This window comes from Muntiacus reevesi, chromosome 4 (assembly GCF_963930625.1).
Source record: "Muntiacus reevesi chromosome 4, mMunRee1.1, whole genome shotgun sequence".
NCBI classification, from domain to species: Eukaryota; Metazoa; Chordata; class Mammalia; order Artiodactyla; family Cervidae; genus Muntiacus; species Muntiacus reevesi.
Window position 1 is genome coordinate 39,697,940 of NC_089252.1, and position 22,168 is coordinate 39,720,107.

The window sequence follows — 22,168 nt, forward strand, 5'->3', positions numbered from 1 at the left end:
GTTGGGGCTGAAACCCGCGGTGAAGACGGTCTGCGCCTCAGGAGTTAGGGTACAGGCTGTGCGGAGCGTGGGCAGGACAACTCCTGCCCTTCTCCGGAGTTCGGCCGGCTCTGCCCGCAGCAGTCCTCGCGGAGCCCGCGCTGGATAGGTACGCGACCACCGGTCCCTCATCACCGGGAACTGCGCAGGCGCCGGCGGCTCTCTGGCGCGTAGCGTTCTCTCGGGCTCCCGGGTCTCCCCCGCGGGCCCCTGGGCCGGACAGGCGTGATGCTTCCTGGATGTCGTAGTGCGCCTCCCGCGGAGGGCCGCCTAAGGACTGGGCACTGGGTTTCCGAAGACTGCTATTCCCAGCGTGCCTCGCGCGGGGGTCACGGGGCGCCTGCCCTCACGGCCCCGGCCGTCAGCGCTGGGAGGAGGAGCCGGGAAGCTGGCGGCGCCGGGAGGAAGGAGTGCGCGTGCGCGGTGGGCCGGCTCACCCGGTTCTGTCCCAATCATTGTAAACAGGCGGAGGCTGGGGCGGGGTGGGAATGGGGCGCCCGAGGCCGGCCGGGGGCGCAGCGCAGGAGGCGGCCGCGGCGTGAGAGCAAGGAGGCGGCGGCTGGCGGTCGCGCGGCGGCGGCGACGGCGCAGGTCAGTGGCGGGCGGCGGTCGCGGCGGGGCCCGGTGCCTGCAGGCGTCCTCGCGCCTCCCCGCGGCGTCTGTCAGGCAGCGGGCCGGGCTCTCGCGGCCGGGTGGCGGGGCGGGGGCGTGGCTGCCGGGGCGGCGGGGCCGGGCGCTGGTCGGCGGCTCTGGCCCGCGCAGCCCATTTCTCCGCTCGCCGGCCGGGGCTCTTGGGTCCGGGCAGGGAGGGTGGAAGCCGGGCCCTTCCCCGGGGCCCGGGCCTCGGATGGCGGAGAGGGACTCAGGCTTTTACGTAACCGCGGCCGGGATGCGAGAGGGTCCCCGGTGCGCGCTCGGCGCGGAGGGAGGCTGGTGGACGCGGGGGTGCTTCGGTGCGCCGGCAGGTCCGAGCTGGGTATTCTCAGAACTCCTCGTCAGGTGGGCTTGTGCCCACAGGCTCTTGTGGAGGTCAGCTGTGGAGTGGCTTTCGTTTTTTTTTTTTTTTTTTTTTTTTTGTTTGTTTCTTGTTTTAACCGTCGTGAGAGTGAAACAGTTTTCCCCGCATAGCCCACACCCGAGCCTCCCTCAAGTCCTCATGCCCCTCGGGTTTGGGAGTCGTGACTCCAGAGCCTCCGCCCTGAGCAAGCAGAGCATCTTCCCCTAAGGCCTGGTTGAGTGCTCGAAGGTGATCAAGTGTTACCTCGAGCGGTTTTGACCGTGCGGGTGAAAGTGCTGTGATTTGGACGCCGCGTTCACGTGGACGCGCCGGGTCAGGAGCCGGTCACTACGGGTTGTGCGGCTGGAGCGGGCGGGTCCCAGCCCTGCGGCCCCGGTGGCGGTGCAGGTGCTCGGCGGAGAGGCGCTCACGTTCTCCGGAAGGCGCCGGCCACGGGCGGTTCGCTGGTCACGGAGTCTTGTGTGGAAATGAGAAAGGTAATCCATTTTCCGCCTTTCGAACTGGCTTGGCCACTTGGTAACTCCTTTCTGAGTGTCTTCCTGAGGACGAGTTAATTGCTGTCAGCTGTTTCTCGGCAGATGGTGCCGGCAGGAAGGAAGTTAGCAGAGGGGCTTACACCTTTCAGAGTGACCCGTAAAAGGAAGTGAGGTGGGCTAGCTTAACAGGAGCCGCTGGGAAGTAATTCTTTAAACAGAGTATCTCAAAGCTGTGAGAGATAATTTATTATGTCTTTAAAATAGTATTTATCTTTTCAGGTCTTCCAGGGATCATTTCTCCCTTGATTTAGAAAAATAGAAGTGGTATCAGAAAGTGCATATTAACTTTAATTACGGTGTTTCCTTTACAAGGAGGGATTGGGCCCAAAATGTAGCCCAGAAGTATGTTCTTTCTTTTTTGGAAGAAAATCTCTAATAGAAGCTTTTGTTAGTGTATGTAGAGAAAATAAGTAAAAGTGCAGATCATTTAGTTTTATTTCTGTGTAGCAGGTACTGTGAAGACTTACAGATGGATAAGACAGTGCCCCTGCCTTCAGGATGCTGACACTTTATCTCTTACGTGAACTTCCATGAAGACAGTGTGTTTTTGAGGTTGCTTTGACTGGAGGAAGGCCAGGGGCACAGAGGATATAGAAGGGAGGTAGTGGTCAGAGTTTTAAGGGACGGGGAGGAGAGTGTGGAAGGGGGCAGTGGTAGGGGAAAAGTGTATGGGAAGGGCTGAGAACAGTGAGGAGACAGGCTCAGACAGGATGGGCATTTCGTTAGGAGGATCTGTTTGAGAAAAGCCAGGAGTCCAAACTTACAGAGTGAGTGTGGGATCTGCAGGTATGGCCCACAAGGGTGGAGGTTGGTGGCAAGCTGTGAAACCCAGGAGGTAGGCAGAGGCCAAATTAGGAAGAGTCTTGTAGACAGGTGAAGTAATTTCAGCTTTACCTCGAAGCAGATGGGAGTCACTGAGACAAAATGAAGAGGCCTAAGCCTCTCTCCCCAATGTAACTCCTCCCTATGTGTCAGGCATTGTATTAGATGTTTTAGACTTTATGTCCTTAAACTTGAAGAAAGCTTTGGCATGACCAAGGCAAAAATTGCAGGAAAAGAGGTTCAGGCCAAGGGAAAGTTGAACCAGAGGATTGCGAGGATGGAAAGTCATTCTCTGCAGCTGTAGCATGGGCTTATGGTGTCAGTAGCAGAAGTTGAGGCTGCACAGATCAGTCCCCATGCCATCCTAAGGGTTCTCGAGGGCTTTTTCTCTTGGTAATAATAGAGCATATGAATTTTAACCAGGCAAGAGTCATGATAAGGTTTTCATTTTAGGAAAATCACTCTGGTCTCATATAGAAGTCAGAAGGGATGGAGGGAAGACAAGGCAGGGTGTAGGAGGACAGTGAACAGTCTTTGCAGTGTTTGAGGTGACAGATAAGGGCCTAAACTAAGGTAGGGTCGGTGGAGATGCAGAGGAGTAAGTTAATAGCACAAATATTAACAAGGTAGAATTAACAGGATTCGGTGAGAATTGGATTTGGGAAGTGAGAGAGAAATAGTAGGACAAGGTAACTGTGGATTTTAATTTGGGTGATTGAATAGACAGCGGGAAAGTACACTGAGGGAATTCAGGAAGATCAGCAGATCTGGGGAGGAATAGTATTTTGACTTTTGGATAAATTGAGTAGGAGTTGCCTATAGAACATGCAGGTGGAAATGCTTGCTGCAGGGTCAGGTGTGTGGTTTCGGAGCACACAGGAGAGGGCTTGATAGGAGAGGCATCAGGATCTATTATAGGTGGTACCTGAAGCCTTTCATTGGGTAACACGACATAGGAAGAGTTTCCGGATGGTGAATAGTCCTGAAATAGGCCATGGAGAAGAATAGCATTTGAAGCCAAATTGAAGAAGAACTGAAAAGGGAAATTCCCATGTGTTTAGAAATCAGGAAATCATGAGAAAATGGTGTAGAAGCCCAAGAGGGATCATTTCAGAAGGAAGCTGTACTTCACAACTGCCTCTCCAGAAAAAAAAATAAATAAAAAATAAAGGAAGCTTTATGCTTCCTTTCAGAACTTGAGGAAAACTCGGTTGTTCGGAATTTGTTGAATTTGATAACTGAGAGCACTTTCATAGCATCCTGCTTAGTGCTGTCATCTGGGGAGGGAACTGTTCGATTGAATTGAGGTGTAAGTGGAAAGTCAGAGTGGAGAAAGCCAATGTAGATTATTTCAAGAATAAACAAATTTTCAGCTGTGAAGAGAATAGGAAGAAGTGTTACCAGAGGTTACTAAAGGGATAGGAAGGAACTTTTAATTTGACAAAGACCTGAGCCTGCTTTTTGCTTGTTGTTGTTCAGTCGCTAAGTCGTGTCTGACTCTCTGTGACCCCATGGACTGCGACACGCCAGGCTTCCCTGTCCTTCACTGTTTCCCAGAGTTTGCTCAGATTCATGTCTGTTGAGTCAGTGACGCTAAGTATCTCTTCCTCTGCTGCCCTCTTCTTTTGCCTTCCATCTTTCTGAGCATCAGGGTCTTTTTGAATGAATGGGCTCTTCTCTTCAGGTGGCCAAAGTATTGGAGCTTTAGCATCAGTTCTTCCAATGAATATTCAGGATTAATTTCCTTTAGGATTGCCTAGTTTGATCTCCTTGCAGTCCAAGGGACTCTCAAGAGTGTTCTCCAGAATCGGAAGCATTGCTTCTTCACCACTCAGTCGTCTTGGTGGTTTCTCACTTTTGTACATGAGTACTGGAAAAACTATGGTTTTGTCATATGTGTCAAAATATGGACATTTGTCGGCAAAATGTGTATTTGCGTTTTAATACTCTGTCTAGGTTTGCCATAGCTGTTCTTTCAAGGAGCAAGCATTTTTAATTTTATGGCTGCAGTCACCATCTGCAGTGATTTAGGAGCCCAGGAAGATAAAATCTGTCACTGCTTCTACTTTTTCCCTTTCTATTTGCCATGAAATGATGGGACCGAATGCCATGATCTTAACTTTTCATTCCAGCCCCAAAGAAGGGCAGTGCCAAAGAGTATTCAAATTACTATAAAAGTGTGCTCATTGCTCATGCTAGTAAGGTTATGTTCAAAATCCTTCAAGCTAGGCAGGCTTCAGTAGTACATGAATGGAGAGCTTCCAGATATACAAGCTGGGTTTAGAAAAGGCACAGGAACCAGAGATCAAATTGCCAACATTGGTTGGATCATAGTGATAGCAAAGGAATTCCAGAAAAACATCTGCTTCCTCGACTACGTGAAAGCCTTTGATTGTGTAGATTACAAGATACTATGGAAAATTCTTGGAGAGTTGCAAATACCAGACCACCTTACCTGTCTCCTAAGAAACCTGTATGTGGGTCAAGAAGCAATAATTAGAACCTTACATGGAACAACTGACTGGTTTAAAATTGGGAAAGGACTACGCAAGACTGTATATTGTCATCCTGCTTATTTAACTTACATGTAGAGTACATCATGCGAAATGTCAGGCTAGATGAATCACAAGCTGGAATCACGATTGCCAGGAGAAATATCAGCAACCTCAGATATGCAGATGATTCCACTTTAATGGGAGAAAGCAAAGAGGAACTAAAGAGTCTCTTGATGAGGGTGAAAGAGGAGAGTGAAATTGCTGGCATTTTCCTTATGCTACCTTTTTTGAGATATTCATATAACATAAAATTGATCCTTTTAAAGTGTACAATTCAATTTAAAGTGTTTTTAGTATGTGTAGGGGTGCAGTCACCCCTGCAATCAATTTAGAATCTTTTCATTGCTGCTCTTCTTCATTATCAGCCACTCACCTTTCCCTCTGCTCCCACTCACTAGCAACCACTAATCTACTTCCTATCTCTGTGGGTTTGCCTCTTTCGGAGATTTCATGTACATGGAATCATATATGTGATCATCTGTGACCAGCTTTTACTCAGCATCATGTTTTCAAGACCTGTCCATTTTGTAGCAGGTGTCAGGACTCCATTCCTCTTCATTGCTGAGAATATTCCACTGGTTGGTTATACCACATTTTGTTTATTCATAAGTTGTTGAACATTTAAGTTCTTTCTACATTATGACTATAGTGCTGGTGTGAATAATCATGTGCAGCGGTTTTTGTAGATACTTGTTTTCATTGTTCTTCATGAGAGAAATGACTCATTGCATACAAGGGATCCTCATCATCATCAGTGTCATCATCAGCTGACTTCTCATCAGAAACCACAGGAGCCAGAAAGCAGTGGGATGACACGGTCACCCTACTGCAAGGAAGAACTATCATACCTAAGAGTAGAATTGGCTGGATCATGTAGTGACTTTTATGTTGGAACAGTTTGAGGAACTTCTAAACTCTTTCCTAAAGCAGCTGCACCACTTCACTCTCCAGTGTAAAGATTCTCATTTCTCCATATCCTCACCAACACTTGTTATTTTCTGGTTTTTGAAAATTTAAACTATCCTGGTAGATGTGAATTGGTAACTTATTGTGGGTTTGGTTTGCACTTATTTTCCTGGTGGCTGATGATGTTGAACATCTTTTCCTGTGCTTATTGGCCATTTGTATATCTTTTTTGGAGAGAGATTTATTCAGGTCCTTTTTCTAGCTTAGCATTGGGTTGTTTGTCTTTTTGTTGTTGAGTTGTGAGAGTTCCTTTGTATATTCTGGATGGTAGACCCTTATCAGTGTATGCTCAGTTGTTTACTACTGTTTTGCGACCCCGTGGCCCAGCAAACTCCTCTGTCTATGGAATCTTCCAGGCAAGAATACTGGAGTGGGTTGCCATTTCCTCTTATAGGGGATCTTCCTAACTCAGAGACGGAACCCGCATCTCCTGTGCCTCCTGCATTCCAGGAGCTGAGCCATCTGGGAAGCCCCTTATCAGTATATGTGATCTGCAAATACTTTCTTCCGCTCTCAAGGTAGTCTTTTTTACTTTCTTGATAATGCCCTCTGATCTACAGAAGTGTTCATTTTGATGAAGTAGAATTTATTGGTTTTTTTCTTTTGTTACTTGTGATTTTGGTGTCATATTCTGTGAATCCATTGCCAAATCCACAGGCATGAAGATTTACACTGTGCTTTCCTCTAGGAGTTTTATAGTTTTATTTCTTATATGTAGGTGTTGGTTCATTTTGAGTGAATTTTTGTATATGGTCCGAGATAGGCCCTGTTTTTTGTACATGGAAATCTAATTATCCCGTTCCTATCTGTTGAAGAGACCATTTCTTCCCCATGGAATAGTCTTGACACCTTTGTTGAAATCAGTTGACCATAAATGTTTGGGTTTATTCTGGACTCTTCAGATTGATTCTATAGGTCTGTATGCTTATCCTGATGCCAATACCACATTGTTTTGGTTATTCTAGTTCTGTAATTGCTTCTGAAATTACGAAGTGTGAGTCTTCCCCCTTTGTTGTTCTTCCTTATTTTTGTGTGGGTATTCGAGGCCCATTGCGATTCCATACTGAGGATCAGATTTCCATTTCTGCAATAAAGGCTTGTTGAAGTTTTGCCTTGTGTCTATAGATCATTTTGAATTACAGCAGTACTTTGTCATCTTAACAGTACTGAATTGTCCCATTAAAAAGGAGTTTATTTAGGTCTACTCTAGTTTCTCTCAGCAGTGTTTTGTAGTTATCAGTGTATAAGTCTTTCACCTCCTTGGTTATGTTTATTCCTGTTTTATTCTCTTGGCTGCTAATGCCTTGTCATTAGCAGACCAGTAAGCTACCAGAGCAGCTGTGTATCTCTTGGATGTAGCTTCAGCACTCAGCCACTTGACAACTTTGGTCTTAGCCTTTGTTTCTGTCTGTGCAGACATCAAGATCATCCAGAGGTGAGTGGGGTAGGCTTTCTCGGGTGGGATGAGTTCAAGGAGATCCACCTAAGACACCTCTTAATCCAGTGGTTTAAAGACAAAGACAAGGAGAGAATCTTGAAAGTAACGAGAGAAGTGGCTCGTCACATACAAGGGATCCTCAGTGTCATCATCAGCTGACTTCTCATCAGAAACCACAGGAACCAGAAGGCAGTGGGATGACACAGTCACACTACTGCAAGGAAAAATTATCAGCCAGGAATTCTGTGTCCTGAGCATCTCTCGGCTTAGCCTTTCTTCTCATGATTTGGAGGGAGTGTTGACTCCAGTTGTTGCCTGTTGCTTCAGGGGCAGCGGCTAACACCTCTCTCTGCCTACACCCTAATGGGCTTAGCCCTGGACGTGGGGAAAGTTCTGAGGTAACTGCATTTAGGTGAGACAAGGCAGGCCTCTTCTGCAGGTAGGTCTTCCAAAGAGCCTGGAATAATAATTTCAGTTTGTTTGTGAATGAGGTTTGTTCTGCTGTGCCAGTGCTGGGAATGTGGGCTCTTATTTTCAAGGCTGCCACTGATCCGGGAAGCCCAGGATAGGATCAGAGTGAGTTAAATAATCACAAAATCCTACGTTCTCACTAAGATTCAGCTGTTTTTCTTGAATAAATGCTCCCTGAATTGCTGCAAGCTTCTGGTTAGTTTCCAGGGTTGTGAAAAGTGGATTTTGACTGGTTTTCGTTGGCTTTCCTGGAGGGTGAACTTTTGGAGTTCCTTAAGCTATCATTTTTGGAGTAGGAGATGGCAACGCACTTCAGTATTCTTGCCTGGGAAATCCCATGGAAGAGGAGCCTGGTGAGCTACAGTCCATGGAGTTGCAAAGAGTTGGACACGATTTAGCAGCTGAGCACTCAGGCTCTCATTTTACCAACGTTACTCCATCTGTTTATTTAACACTCCATGCATTATTAGGCTGCCTCTGTTACTATAGTTCACATGAGTCTTTTGTAGACAGCATATAGTTGGGTTAGTTTTTTTCTCTGTTCTTTGCTTTTTTCATAAAGAATTTGAGGTGCTTGTAGAGATGCAACATAATAAAGGATTTTGGCCATCAAAATCAGGACTTTGCTTACTTTTGTCTATTGGGGGACAAGGTTTAACAGTGAATTTGCTAGGTCAGAATGAGAATTCTTGGTAGATGCTGCTGAATTGCCTTCTAAATGAGTCAGTTTACACTTTTACCAGTAGCATGTGACTGTCTCTTTCATCACACCCTCCCAGTGTTGGGTTATCAAACTTGTTCCTCTTTAGAAAATTGGTGGGTGAAAAAGAGAATCTTAAATTCCCTGTTTTTTCATTTTAAAAGTATTTGCTTCCGATTCAAATCCTCCGCCGCTTTTTGTTTTTGTTTATTAATTTGCAAAGTAATTGTCATGTTTAGTGTCAGTACTTTTCCTCCAGGTTTCTTCTTGGCTTCTTAACATTTGTTTATGATTTTTTTTCTTAACACTGCACTTATAATTTTCTGAGCGTTATTTAAAATGGGAGTCAAGGAAAGAAAAAGCAGTAAAGCTCTTCGTTTTCCACACTTTTATGGGCGGAGAATATAGTTTATAAAATCTCAAGTTTTGTCCAGGAATTTTATATTGTTGCTTTTGTGTAGTTGTTGTTATTGCTGCTTACTGAGTACCTGCTGTAGACCACGAATACTGTTTTGTTTAATTCTGGCACTGCTGTGGCAGGTCGGTGTCAACATTAACAGATAAGGAAACCCCGTCTATGAAGGGTGATAGTACTTAGACCCGCAGCTGTGCCATATTCTCTCTCCCCATCAGGGTCTCTCCCAATTTCTTTACTGAGAACTGGGGGCCTGGGTGAGCCATTGAGGATAACACTGAAGAGATCACGACTTAATCTTTTCTGGTATATTCCTCCAGAGGCGTTTTATACACATATGAGCAAAGAATGTATAAACATGTATACTTTCTGTTCTAAACTATCATAGTGTAAATCGTGGAATGAGGCTTTTATTTGTTGAGTGCTAACTCTATACCAGGCGCTAGGTCTGTTTCTTTGCAGTTGATCAGTTTGAATGAAGTTCATCAAACTGATCACCTGGAAAGGTTGTATAGATATTTAAATGTGAAGCTTTTGTCTTAAAAATAATTAAAAACAAAAATACTAGCTGAACAACAAAAATACTAGCAGAACTTGTTTGGAGTTGCTTTCAGAGTGATACCTTGATAAAATGAAGCATGATCGTAATCATTTGGAGGCTAAATTAAATCAGAAGCACTGCAAATTGAGAGCCAGATTTGATATTTGTATGTATTATGAAATGATCACCACAGTAAATCTAGTTAGCATTCATCACCACACAGTTACAAAAAATTTTTAAGAAATTTAAAAAAATCTAAATTTATTTTTGTCACGTTTATTGCTGTTTTAATGTGTAATTTCCCAATGATATGGAACATCTTTTCATATGCTTATTTGACATTTGTATCTTTTTTGGTGATGTTTCTCTTCTGGTCTTTTGCCCATTTTAAAATTGTTTTTGTTTTCTTATTGTTGAGTTTTAAGAGTTCTTTGTATATTTTGGATAATGGTCCTGTATCAGGTATGTCTTCTGCAAATATTTTCTTCTAGTCTGTGGCTTGTCTTCTCATTCTCTGTCTTACAGTTCAGTTCAGTCGCTCAGTCATGTCCGACTCTTTGCGACCCCATGAACCGCAGCACGTCAGGCCTCCCTGTCCATCACCAACTCCTGGAGTTCACCCAAACTCATGTCCATTGAGTCGGTGATGCCATCCAACCATTTCATCCTCTGTCGCCCCCTTCTTCTCTCGGTCTTAAGTCTCTTACTTTTTATGTTCATTCTCCCACTCTTCCTCCTTCCCGTCTCTTTTTCTTTAGTATTAGCTAAATAAACTAAATTGTATGTCCCTATATTTTGAGACTTAATCAGAATAAGGTTTTATCAGTTTAGTTTTTCCAGGCGGGTGTCTCTTTTTTGTCTGTGATCTTTACAACCATTGATCGTTGCCAGTGTCTGTTTTTAAGTTGCTTATTAAGTGGTGATAGTCTTTTATTTCTTTGTTTATTACGTGGAAGATTTTGATAAAAGGAAACTTGGCTGAACTATACTTTGTATAGGAGGTTCAGAATAAATGCTTCCCTGCTCCCCCCTTTATTTGCCAGTTATTCCAAACAATTACATGGTTCTCTAGTTCCCATATCCTCCAAAGTGATCAGTGAATTTTATTTTTAAATATCCATATGAACTCATGGATTTAAATATACTTGGTACTTTACTTTAGTTCATGGCAGTTATTAATTTTATTCGTTCTCTTTGGCCAGTGGGAGTATCTTCTAGTTGACTTCTGAGTCCTTTTGTCTTGATTCCAAGCATCTTTCATTTCTTTTATGACTTGATATTTCAGTCTCATACATATCTTATGTATTAGACCTGGCGTCAGCCTAATGGAAATGTTTAATAGTATGTTAAATTATATTGTTAGACTCACACAACTAAATACGTATTTATGTCTTAGCAACTTTCAGTTCAGTTCAGTCGCATCCAACTCTTTGAGACCCCATGGACTGTAGCACACCAGGCTTCCCTGTCCATTACCAACTCCCAGAGCTTGCTCAAACTCATGTCCATCAAGTCGGTGATGCCATCCAACCATCTCATCCTCTGTCATCCCCTTCTCCTCCTGCCTTCCATCTTTCCCAGCATCAGCATCTTTTCCAATGAGTCAGTTCTTCGCATCAGGTAGCCAAAGTATTGGAGCTTCAGCTTCAGCAGCAGTCCTTCCAGTAAATATTTAGGGTTGATTTCCTTTAGGATTGACTGGTTTGATCTCCTTGCAGTTCAAGGGACTCTCGAGAGTCTTCTCCAGTACCACAGTTCTTCGGCACTCAGCTTTCTTTATAATCCAACTCTCACATCCATACATAACTACTGGAATACCATTGCTTTGACTAGATGGACCTTTGCCTTTTCTAAATTCAGGTTGAACATCTGGAAGATCACGGTTCATGTACTGTTGAAGCCTGGCTTGGAGAATTTTGAGCATTACTTTGCTAGTGTGTGAGATGAGTGCAGTTGTGTGGTAATTTGAACATTTCTTTGGTATTGCCTTTCTTTGGGATTGGAATGAAAACTGACCTCTTCCAGGCCTGTGGCCACTGCTGAGTTTTCCAAATTTGCTGGCATATTGAGTACAGCACTTTAACAGAATTGCCTTTTAGGATTTGAAATAGCTCAACTGGGACTGCATCACCTCCACTAGCTTTGTTCCTTGTGATGCTTTCTAAGGCCCACTTGACAGGCAACTTAGTAGCCATTTGAAAAAAATCATACACATAAGCTGAAAGAGAAAATAATTTTTGTCTTAATCTTAAGTAACTAAAATTAGTGGTCTGTGTGTGTCCATTGAACACTGTGCAGCTTATGATACTTGCAATCAGATTAAACATCACCACCCTTATTTCTTGTTTCATGTTGATTTTTTAAAACCTCTAAAAAACCCTGCTTTATGAAGGTGTGCTGTGGAAGGGAACGTGCACAGTCGAGTGTTGAAAGCCTCCTTCTTTTCTGGTAGTTGTGCAGTGTCTGACAGGTGTCGAGGAGCACTGTGCTTCCCTCAGTTTGAGCTACCCTAGACCCGTGGCGTTTGCTCGCAGTGCCCTGGGTCCCTCTGCGCACTGTCGGGGAACAATGGACTAGATGCTTTTACCCACTTTCTATTGTAACTGATGGTGTGCGTTTTAAAAATTATTAAATGAGGTTTATTGGACTCCCCTGTTTCCATGCTAAGTTCTGAGTTAAGATTTACTTGAGACTAGATCATGTGAGTATGAGATATGGCAGGAAAGATACCACCTGTCCCCCAGCCAAAGGGTATACTGTTACTTTAAAAAAGTGCTGTTTTACTGTTAAGTTTCAAATGATATTTATTAAGTTTTTTAAAATTTAGTTTTTACTGGAGTATAGTTCCTGTACAGTGTTGTGTTTCTGCAGTACAACGAAGTGAATTTGCCAAATGTGTTCACATACCCCCTCATTTTGGATTTCCTTCTCATTTAGGTCACAAGGTTTTTTTTATAAGAAAACTTTTTTTTGGTCCTCGGTGTTTGTGACTGCTCATGATATAACAGTTTTGATTTTGTGTAAAGGCAGTGGACTTTTCTCTCCATACTTACTATACATATATGCCCTTTGATTTGGACAGCTGCATGCAGAACTGAACTGTGTCCTCCCCAGCCTTTCAGCCCAGGCAGAGGTGGAATTATTTCTGGCTGCTTATTTCCTGACACCTGGAGTTCTGAACCTCAGAGTTTTTATGTTCACCTAACTAATGGACATAGTCCGTGCTTTGCAGATTTGTGTTTCATCCAGAGGTTGATTTTATATTGCATCATATCAGTTTCCTAAAATGTGAATTTTTCTGTTTTATTGTTGATAGTCATGTAATAGTTATTGTCAACCTTAAAAAGACATTCATACGTTCATATTCATTATCATGAACTTTGGAATTTCACATCTTTTAGACTGATTTGATAACCTATATCTTAGAGATGTTTTATTACTCACTCTACTGATTTACTTTAGGCTGTGCTGGTCCTCGTTGCTGCACTTGGACTTTCTGTGGTTGCAGCAAACGGGGGCTCCCTGCCAGAGGTGCCCGGGCTTCTCATTGCGGAGCACAGGTTGCGGCTCCCGGGCTCTGGAGCACGGGCTCAGGAGTTATGGCACACAGGCTTAGTTGCTCCGCAGCATGTTGAATCTCCCCGGTCAGGGATCGAACCCGTGTCCCCTGCATTGGACAGTGGACTACCAGGGAAGACCTCTTAGGCATGTTTTAATCAACGACACTGAGAATGTTGAGAAGCTGAGTAGAAAACATAAATCACTGTGTCATTCAGTGAATTTCTCTATGGCATATGAGACACTAATTGAAAGTTTTTGGCTAAGCTCCTGGGGGTGGGGGAGAAATTAAAATAAAGATTAAGTTTGATGATATATAAGAAGACTACAGAAAAGAAACAGTAACTCAGGAGTAAAATGTCTGTTAAAGTACTTGTTGTTTAGTCGCTCAGTCGTGCCCAATTGTTTGTGACCCCATGGGCTGTAGCCCGCCAGGCTCATCTGTCCTCATAGACCTGAACAGAAGTTGGAAGTTTTGAAGGACCAATTAGGTGACAGCCCAGAGGGATGAGAGTTGGTCTGTGGGGGTACGCGTGGTCCTGCAGCTGGGGCTACTGCTCTGCGCCATGGGTACAGGCAGTGAACCTTGCGCGTGATGGTGCGACAGGGACTTCGCTGTGGACGATCAGAAACCCTCTAAGCCCACTTCATCTGAAGGATTACTTGCCTCATCTCAACTTGTAAACTTGTTTTTTTTTTTTTTCTTGAATAGTAATATTCATGTCTTAGGAGAAATCCCTTGAGGAGTAGAGTTCCGTACAGCCTATAAAATTTTGTGTAAGTGAGAAGTGTGGTTATTGGGCCTCAGCAGTTTGTAGAATAGCCTGATTTATGCAGAGTTCCTCCCTTCTTTCTGGGAGTCTGGGGCTTCAGTACCCGCTCCACAGAGAACACCGCTGTGACCGGTCTCCTCGGGGACCTTGGGCTGACTGAGGAGCAGTCAGAAACCCCTGGTGCTTCATATGTGTCCCCATGTCTCCCCTGCCAGGGGGCCCTTGGGAGCATACGCCTGGTTCCTCTGGACTCAGCCCCTTGTCCTTTGCTTTTTTTTGCTTTGTATCCTTTCTCTGTAATAAGTCTTAGCCTGAGCTTGACTGTGTGCTTACTGATCTGAGTCCTTCTCGTGAATCGATGACCCCAGGGTGGCCTTGGGGACCCCATCCCAGTGTCAAGACTCATAGGCAAAATGCTATGTTCCCCACCCCCCAAGTTTTATAGCTGAAGGTTGCCTTTCAGCTATTTCTTTTGGTGTTTATTTCCTTTACCTAAGTAATATCCTTAAACTGCTGTTTTTGATGGTGGCAGTTTTGGATGTCCTCTGTTACCGGGGCGTTAGGTGGATGAGGATTTGGGTCTCTGAGGCGCTTCCCCGGGTCCCCTGCCCCCAGCCCTCCAGCATAGTCATGCCCTGCAGAGTGTTTGGTTCCATCAGTCAGCATCCGTCATTTTCATTGTGATATTACCGAAGCATTGTGTAATCCTGAGCCAGGCAGAGGACTACAGTTTCATTTCCCATCTACCTTTTTTCTTAAAGTTAACGGTTGTCTGTTACTGTTATTTGTGTTTTACTCTGTTTTTATGGCAGATTGTTCCCAAAGCTCCAGTCTTCTTGTTCTTTTCCGCACAGGCAGATGTCTTGGAACCCTTCTTACCCTGGGTCACGGGGATTGTCACCAGCTGGCCACAGGCCTGCTTTTCCTGGATTCCTTGCTGCCCATCAGGTCACATCTCAGGTCGTCAAGTCTCTTGGGCAAGTGTGCAGGGAATACAGTTCTTGGCCCTGTGTGTCTGAAGTGTCTTTATTCTACCTGTACACTTGGGTGGTTGTTGACACTGGTCTTCTTACCAGAATTTTGAATGTGTTTGTTTGTTGTCTGTAAATTTCCAGTGTCCTGTTGGCAAGCTGATCATGATCTTTGTGATTTGCTTGTCCTGCTCCTGCCCGGTGATCGTCTCTGTCCCTTGTGCCCTGAGGCCTCATGGTGTGCTCTGAGGGGTCTCTGCACGTATGGTGTTGGTGCTTAGTGGTCTCTTGTGATCTGGATGCTCTTTACTTGTGAGAAAATCTGAAGAACAAGAATGTATTTTGTATGCACACATGCTTATGAGGTTGGACACCCCCAGATAGTAGGTTAATGGGAGTCAGTGCTCGGTATATACTAACGAACCAGTGTCTGGATTCCTTGGTAGAGATTTAGGTTAGAGACTTTCCATTTACAGATTATTATTATTATTATTTTTTTTTTGCAGATGATACCCACTTTATTTTTTTCATTTATTTTTATTAGTTGGAGGCTAATTACTTTTCAGTATTGTGGTTTTTGCCATACATTGACATGAATCAGCTATGGATTTACATGTGTTCCCCATCCCGATTCCCCCCTCCCCAGATTATTTTTAAAAACCATAAAAACTAAGGAAAAGCTGCTTCCAGTGACTTTTAGGCTATATTTAATAAAAATTGTTTATAAATATTGGATTTGTTTAACTTGTGAACTAGTTAAGCAAGCTGTTGGTTTTTTGGAAGAGGCCCTTGTCTGTGTAGATATTATCAGATTTAATGAGTCATTGGAGTTATTTCCAAAACTTCGTTTCAGGAGACTTCAGTTTAGCAGTCTGTCTTTCCTGCTGATGCTGCTTTGTCCTTTGCATGGGTGAGTGGTTCCTCTTACCTGTGCTGATTAATCCTGGTACATGAGGGGAAGAGGCTGTTGGGGACAGTGTATATCCTGGTTCTATAGAGGAGTGAAGTTTTTTAAGTCTTTATTAAGTTTGAGTCTGATTTTGTGAAACTTATTTTTGGCTTTACCCCAGTTAAAACTGTCATAACTATTCTTTTTACATGAAATATTTAACTTCAAAGGTATAATTTGGGGGATTCTAAAGTAAAATTCTAGATGTATTGTTTTTGCTATATACTTTTAATAGTTTTTGTTAGTTATTACGGAAGTCACATTTTTTCCCTTAAATTCTCTCTGGAGAGAGATTTTTCCCCAAGTAGCCATAGGCTTTCATTTGGGAAAGACTGGAAATAGACATTCCTATTGCAGTGATTTTGGGTGTGGGGGGCTGGGAGGGAATGTCAATCATTAGGGTGAGAGTGGCAACATTTGAGGAGAGTTCATATTTTTAATGGCTCATGATCATCTCTGCATAGCATCCGTGGCTTTTCCCCTAATCTGTGAGATTTTATTGAGGGCTAATTTATATTCAGTGATAGGCACAGTTTAATTTTTTTTGTGTGTGTGTGACCCCATGGGTAGATCTAGAGGGCATTTTGCTAAGTGAGATAAGTCGGACAGAGAAAACAGATATGATCTCAGTTATGTGTAGAATCTGAAAAATAAGACAAAATGAAAATAGACTCATAGATGCAGAGAACAAATGTGTGGTTGCCAGAAGGGAAGGAGGTGGAGGGTTGAATAGATGAAGGGGATCAGGAGGTGCAAACCCCCGGTTATTAAAAGAAAAGCCTCGGGATGTAACGTGCAGCATAAGGAATGTGGAATAATGTTGAAATAACTTTGTGTGGAGACAGGTGGTTACTAGGCTCACCACTGGTCATCATTTCAAAATGGACGGAAATGTCAAACCACTAGTACACCTGAAACCAAACAACAGTGTGTGTCAGCGGCGTTTCATTGAGGTGTGTTTCAGCAAATGTGTATGTGTGTGTAGCCCTTCATGCCTGTCAGGACAGAAAACACAGCCATCACCCTGGAGAGTTCTCTCTAGCTGCTCTGTACTCTGTCCCTGCCTCTTCCCCAAACGCCAGGACCACAGTTCTAGATTCTTGTGATGGAGATGTTTGCCTCTTCCAGAACTTCATATAAATAGTCATACACTATGTGATCTTGGGTGTATGCAGTGCTGTCTTGAAGTTCATCTGTTTTGGTGTATGAATGACTTGTTTATTTCAAAAATGCTAGTATTCCATTGTGTGAATATATTACCGCTTGTTTATCCAGTCTTGTTAATGGCAATGTGTTTCTGTTTTTTATCTGTTATGAATACAGTTACTCTGATCATGCCTTTGCGTGAACATGTTTCCATTTCTCTGGGGTAAATACTCAGGAGTGGAATTGCTGGGTCATAAGGTAAGGATTTAACTAGAAGATACTGACAAATAGTAATACTTTTCCAAAGTGGTTAAATGTTACATTCCCACCAGCAATGTATTAAATTTCTAGTGCCCCACATCCTCACCAACATTAGGAATTATAGCTCTGTTTGCACTTCAGCCGTTTGGGATGGTGTCTGTTGATAGCTTGTTGTGGTTTTAATTTCCATTTCTTTGATGTTTAGTGATGTGAAGGTTTTTTCATGGGCTTATTGACCAGTCATAGACTTTCTTTTGTAAATTGCTTGCTTGATTTTGCCTATTTTTGTTTTGGATTGTCTATTGTTGAATTGTAGAGGTTCTGTATATATCCTGGATTTAAGTCTTTTGTGAGACACAAACACACACACACACACTGTAAGTGTGTTCTCCACATCTTGGCCTTGACTTTTAATTTTCTTCCTAGTGTCTTTTGATGAGCAAAAGTTTTTGCTTTTGATAAAAAGTCTAGTTTGTGGACTTTTAATTCTGTAGTTAATTGCTTTCTGTTCCTGTCTGGGAAATTCTACCCCCAAGGGCTCACAAATGTGTTTTATTTAGAAGTTTTAAGTTGTTAGCAGTGAACTGTTGTGTCTAGTTTGTCATGCACACTTTATGGTGATGCGATGGAGCGCTGACCTCTCTTCCCCACATGGTTACTCTGCGCCACTTGCTGAAGACTTTCCTTGCCCCATGAATTCCTTTGGAACCTTCGTTGACAGGCAGTTGACTGTATATGCATGCCTCTGCGAAGCTTCTGTTTTGTTCCCTAACCTGTCTGCCCTTGCCGGAGTACCATCTGTCATGGTTACGTCTCTGTGGTGGGGTAGACCACAGAGTAGACGCTGTCGTCTGTCTACTGGACGGAGTAGACTGCGTCTTCTGAAGTTTTCTGTCTGGAAGGACCGCCCATTTCTGGTCCTTCAGCTGAGAGGGCTGACTTTTCCGTCATCGCTGATGTTTCTGGCATCTTTTGCTGCAAGTCTGCGATGCAAAGGCAAAAAGAACCTTCCAGGAACAGTGTTGGTCCTCGTGTTCGAGGCCCAGTCCGGTCTGCCTTCTTTGCCTGTCAGTGTGTGGTCTGTTTCTTAGCTGTGCTGACATCTTTCTTAAATGTTGACAAGTTTACATCACTTCTCCTCGGGCCTCAGAAGTAGGAATTTCTTTTTTTTTTCTCCTCGCCTTCGGCTGTTTATGCTGAAAGTCACCGTGGACCCTTCGAGGCCTGTCCGTTCTGCCCACTCACTCAGGACGCTGAGGTGTGCTGTGGCTCCCTGAGCTCGGCACCGTCCCTGCACCTCCGTGCCTGCCTCGCTCCGTCCTGTGCGCCGGTGGCCGCTCCTCCCAGCCGCGCGTGGCTGAGTCTGGGCAGCAGCTGTTCCTCCGGAGTGGGTTTTGCAAGATCGTCTCTTCAGTATGTCAGAAACAGGACTCTTCCTTGTCAGCCGAGCGTGCAGACCACAGACTGGGGGGTGGGCCAGACCCGCCTGCATTCTGTGGTTCGTGGTCCTGCCCTCATGCCTCTCAGCCCCAGCCTGTCACTTCTGGACTTGAACTTGGTGATGACCTCCTCAGCTCGACACCTGCTGGCTTTCAGTTCAGACCCATCTTGTCTTTCCATGTCTTTTCTGTTGCTTCTTCATGAATCTGCTCCCATCAGACCTGTCTTCTTGCTGTTCTCACAGCAAGCCCCACGTTTCTGCTTGTGTCATTAATATGCTGCTCCTCCGGGCATAAGTGTGCTCGTGTGTGTGTGTGTGTGTGTGCACATGTGTACACAGAGGGCACTTCAGTGGAAAGAACGTGTGTTTCCGTCAAGCACATCCCAGTTTTACCTCTTGCTGTGTGGCATAGGATAAGTTACTTCACTTCCCTGAGCCTTAGTTCTACTGTTTGTAAACCTGGAAAAACATTTTTCTCACAGGGCATGTTAGGTTGATGTGAAAGTTCCTGAAGCCACAGAATTAAAATAAAATATGGGTTTCCTTTCTTTGTTTCTGTAATTAAAAGTTGAGGCTGAGGGCCAGGTCATTTCTCCTTGTCTTTGTGTCATCCACGGGATACAGTGTGTTGAGAATGTGGAAGAGACTTGTTAGTGGGTTCAGTTAGTTAAGGAAACGTCTGACCACTTCCCGTGCAGCCTGTGCTGTGTTAAATGTTGGGCTTGTGAATTACTGGGAAAGATGGCCCCATGCACAGGTCCTTAAGGCCCAGTGTGGCGTCCAGGTGTGCGCCTTGATTCTGTAGCTCGGGAGGCGGGCACGGCTTAGCCTGGGCACGTGAGGCATGAGCAGGGATTCCTGGAGAAAGGGGTGCTGGTACTTGATCCTTTTTTTTAACAGCTTTATTTAGGTGCAATTTGTATACCATAAGATTTCACCCACTTAAAATGTCAATTTACCGTTTGTAACCATCACCACAATCCAGATCTAGACTGTTCCCATCACTCCAGAAAGATTCCTTGTGCCCATCTGTGGGCCTAATGTGGAAAGACGAGTATGAGCTGGCTGAGCAGGAATCCTGGAAGGAAGGCTGGGTCCCAGGGCACGGAGGAGACAGAGTGCAGGGATGGTGGTCAAGCTGTGCTCCTTCCCACACCTGTGTTTCGGTTCTCCGGTCTTCAAACCTCAGTTTCCTCACCTGTGGTGTATAACCAATAGGCTGGTGGCATCTTCAGTTCAGTTCAGTCGCCCATTCGTGTCCGACTCTTTGCGACCCCATGAATCGCAGCACGCCAGGCCTCCCTGTACATCACCAACTCCCGGAGTTTACTCAAACTCATACCCATCAAGTCAGTGATGCCATCCAGCCATCTCATCCTCTGTCGTCCCCTTCTCCTGCCCCCAATTCCTCCCAGCATCAGGGTCTTTTCCATTGAGTCAACTCTTTGCATGAGGTGGCCAAAGTACTGGAGTTTCAGCTTTAGCAGGTGGCATCTTAGCTCTGTTTAAACTCTCATCCCTTCAGTTAAGGGAAGAAAAGAATGTACTTAAAAAAAAAAAAAAAAGCCAACATCAGGACCCACGAGGTAAAACCAGAGAATTAGAGTGACAGCGGTGCTTACAGTTCCTTTGATGAAATTTCTCATTTAATGTTTTTCCTGCTTAGGCAAGTAGTAGTGTATACTGTACTGGTAGAAAACTGAAGAAATGCGAAAAAGTGAAAAGATCACTTATAACCTTATAATTCAGAGATAATTATCACTAAAGTTCCCTTGTTCTTACATTTTTCGTGTGCTTATGTATTTAAAAGTTGATACTCTGCTGTAAATTGCTTTCCTCAGACTATTAAATATCGTCAAAAACAATTTTTGTGAGACTGAAAAAACATGGCCTGTTCATTTGAAAAACGTGATAATAGCAGTACAAGTGATAGATGGGCATGGTAAGGCTCAAAATAAAATCTTTCTCTCCCTCTCTTACAACTTAGGAGACTTAACAATGATTAATTATGTCAGAGATGGCTTGTGTGTGACTTTACATTGCATTATTTGGATCAAGCCTAATTTAATGTGTCTTTTATTGATAGCCATTTAGATTTTGCTGTCTTTGCTTTCACAATGCTAAAATGATTATTTTCACATGCACGTCTTTGAATGCTTGTAAAAGGATGTCTGAAGGATAAGTTCCTAAAAAGAGGAGTTCTTAGATCAAAGAGAGCACATTTGATAGATTTTGCCAAATTGCTTTTCAGAAAAGACTGAGCTGGTTCATACTTAAGCTGTTAGTGGATATTCTCCCTTAGTGGATATTTACATCCTTACCAGCACTTGGTATGCTGGTATATTATAGAACTTTTTTGTTCTTTGCCAATCTGATGTTATAAAAATTCTAACTTACTGTCTTATGTTCTTAAAATTGCAATTGTACTTGAATAGTTATTTTCATGTGGATATTAGTCATTTTCCTGTGAACTGCTTCACATTCTTGCTATGTTGAAATTTTTATTGATATGTGAGAACTCTGCTTTTTAGAAAAGTTTGCTATCATAATTTACACATTTTTTTTCATATTTGTTTGTCTTTTGACTTTGTTTTAATCAGTGATCACTTGTGTTTGTGTGTTTTTAAAATTTCAAAATCACCTTAAGTCAGTGCAAAGAGAAACAAGTGATTCTGGTAGTATTTCAAATGAATATTAGAAAAACATTAAAGAGGATTAAGAACTAACACAATTTACTTTTGAACATGGTACTTTAAACTGTGTACCATTGTCTAAAGAAGAAAAATGTGAACAGATCTTGAACTTTTCTTACATTTGTACTTTTTTATTATTTCTTTCAAAAATTTTATTATTGAGATATAGCTGGATTACAGTGTTGTGTTAATAATTGCTGTGTGGCACCGTGACTCAGTTATACATAGATATACACACATGTGTTCTTTTTCATATTTTCCATTCTGGTTTCTCACATGATATTGAGTACAGTTCCCTGTACTGTACAGTAGAACCTTGTTATTTACCCACATTTGTCCTTTGTAGTGTCCATTCTAGCAAAACTGTGTATAGTTTAGGAATGAGCAAATGAGGTTCTTCCTTTGTTAGCTGTATCAACACATGGATTGTCTAATGCAGTATGTAACTGCAGCTAATGATCTATAACTGTGTTAATCACTACTTCTTTCACTTTAACTGCTTTGTAAATTTTACTTACGATACTGAAGTATTCATGTATAGTTTATAAGAGTCTTCTTGTTATTCATGGTTATTTGGTCATAACTTAAGAAAAATTAAGGTTTTCTGTTAGATACCAATCAAAATGAAACCCCTTACAGCAGCGGGCTCTTTTTAGGAGAAACTCTGTGTCCTGCCTTGCTGTCCTTATGTCCTTTCATTTGGTTAATTTTCCTCACACTTGAAGATCCAGTGCTTTCAGCTTTTTGAGAACCAGCGTGCATGTGTGATGCACGAATGCAACTCAAGATGACAAAACCAGCAGCGGTTCTTAAGGGGGAGTGTGCCGAGCTGTGCGTCTGTCTGCCGCCCCGGGTGGTGGTCACCGGTGACCGTG

General features: G+C 43.4%; 1 protein-coding gene across 1 annotated transcript in view; it reads left to right on the plus strand.

Moving 5' to 3' along the window:
- The first annotated feature begins 470 nt into the window (after window positions 1-470).
- RALBP1 (ralA binding protein 1) overlaps window positions 471-22,168 on the plus strand; it is a 40,632-nt gene continuing 18,934 nt past the window's right edge. Inside the window, exon 1 of the mRNA XM_065932574.1 lies at window positions 471-630. The gene's annotated coding sequence lies outside the window, so the exon portion shown is untranslated. The remainder of the gene's footprint in view (window positions 631-22,168) is intronic.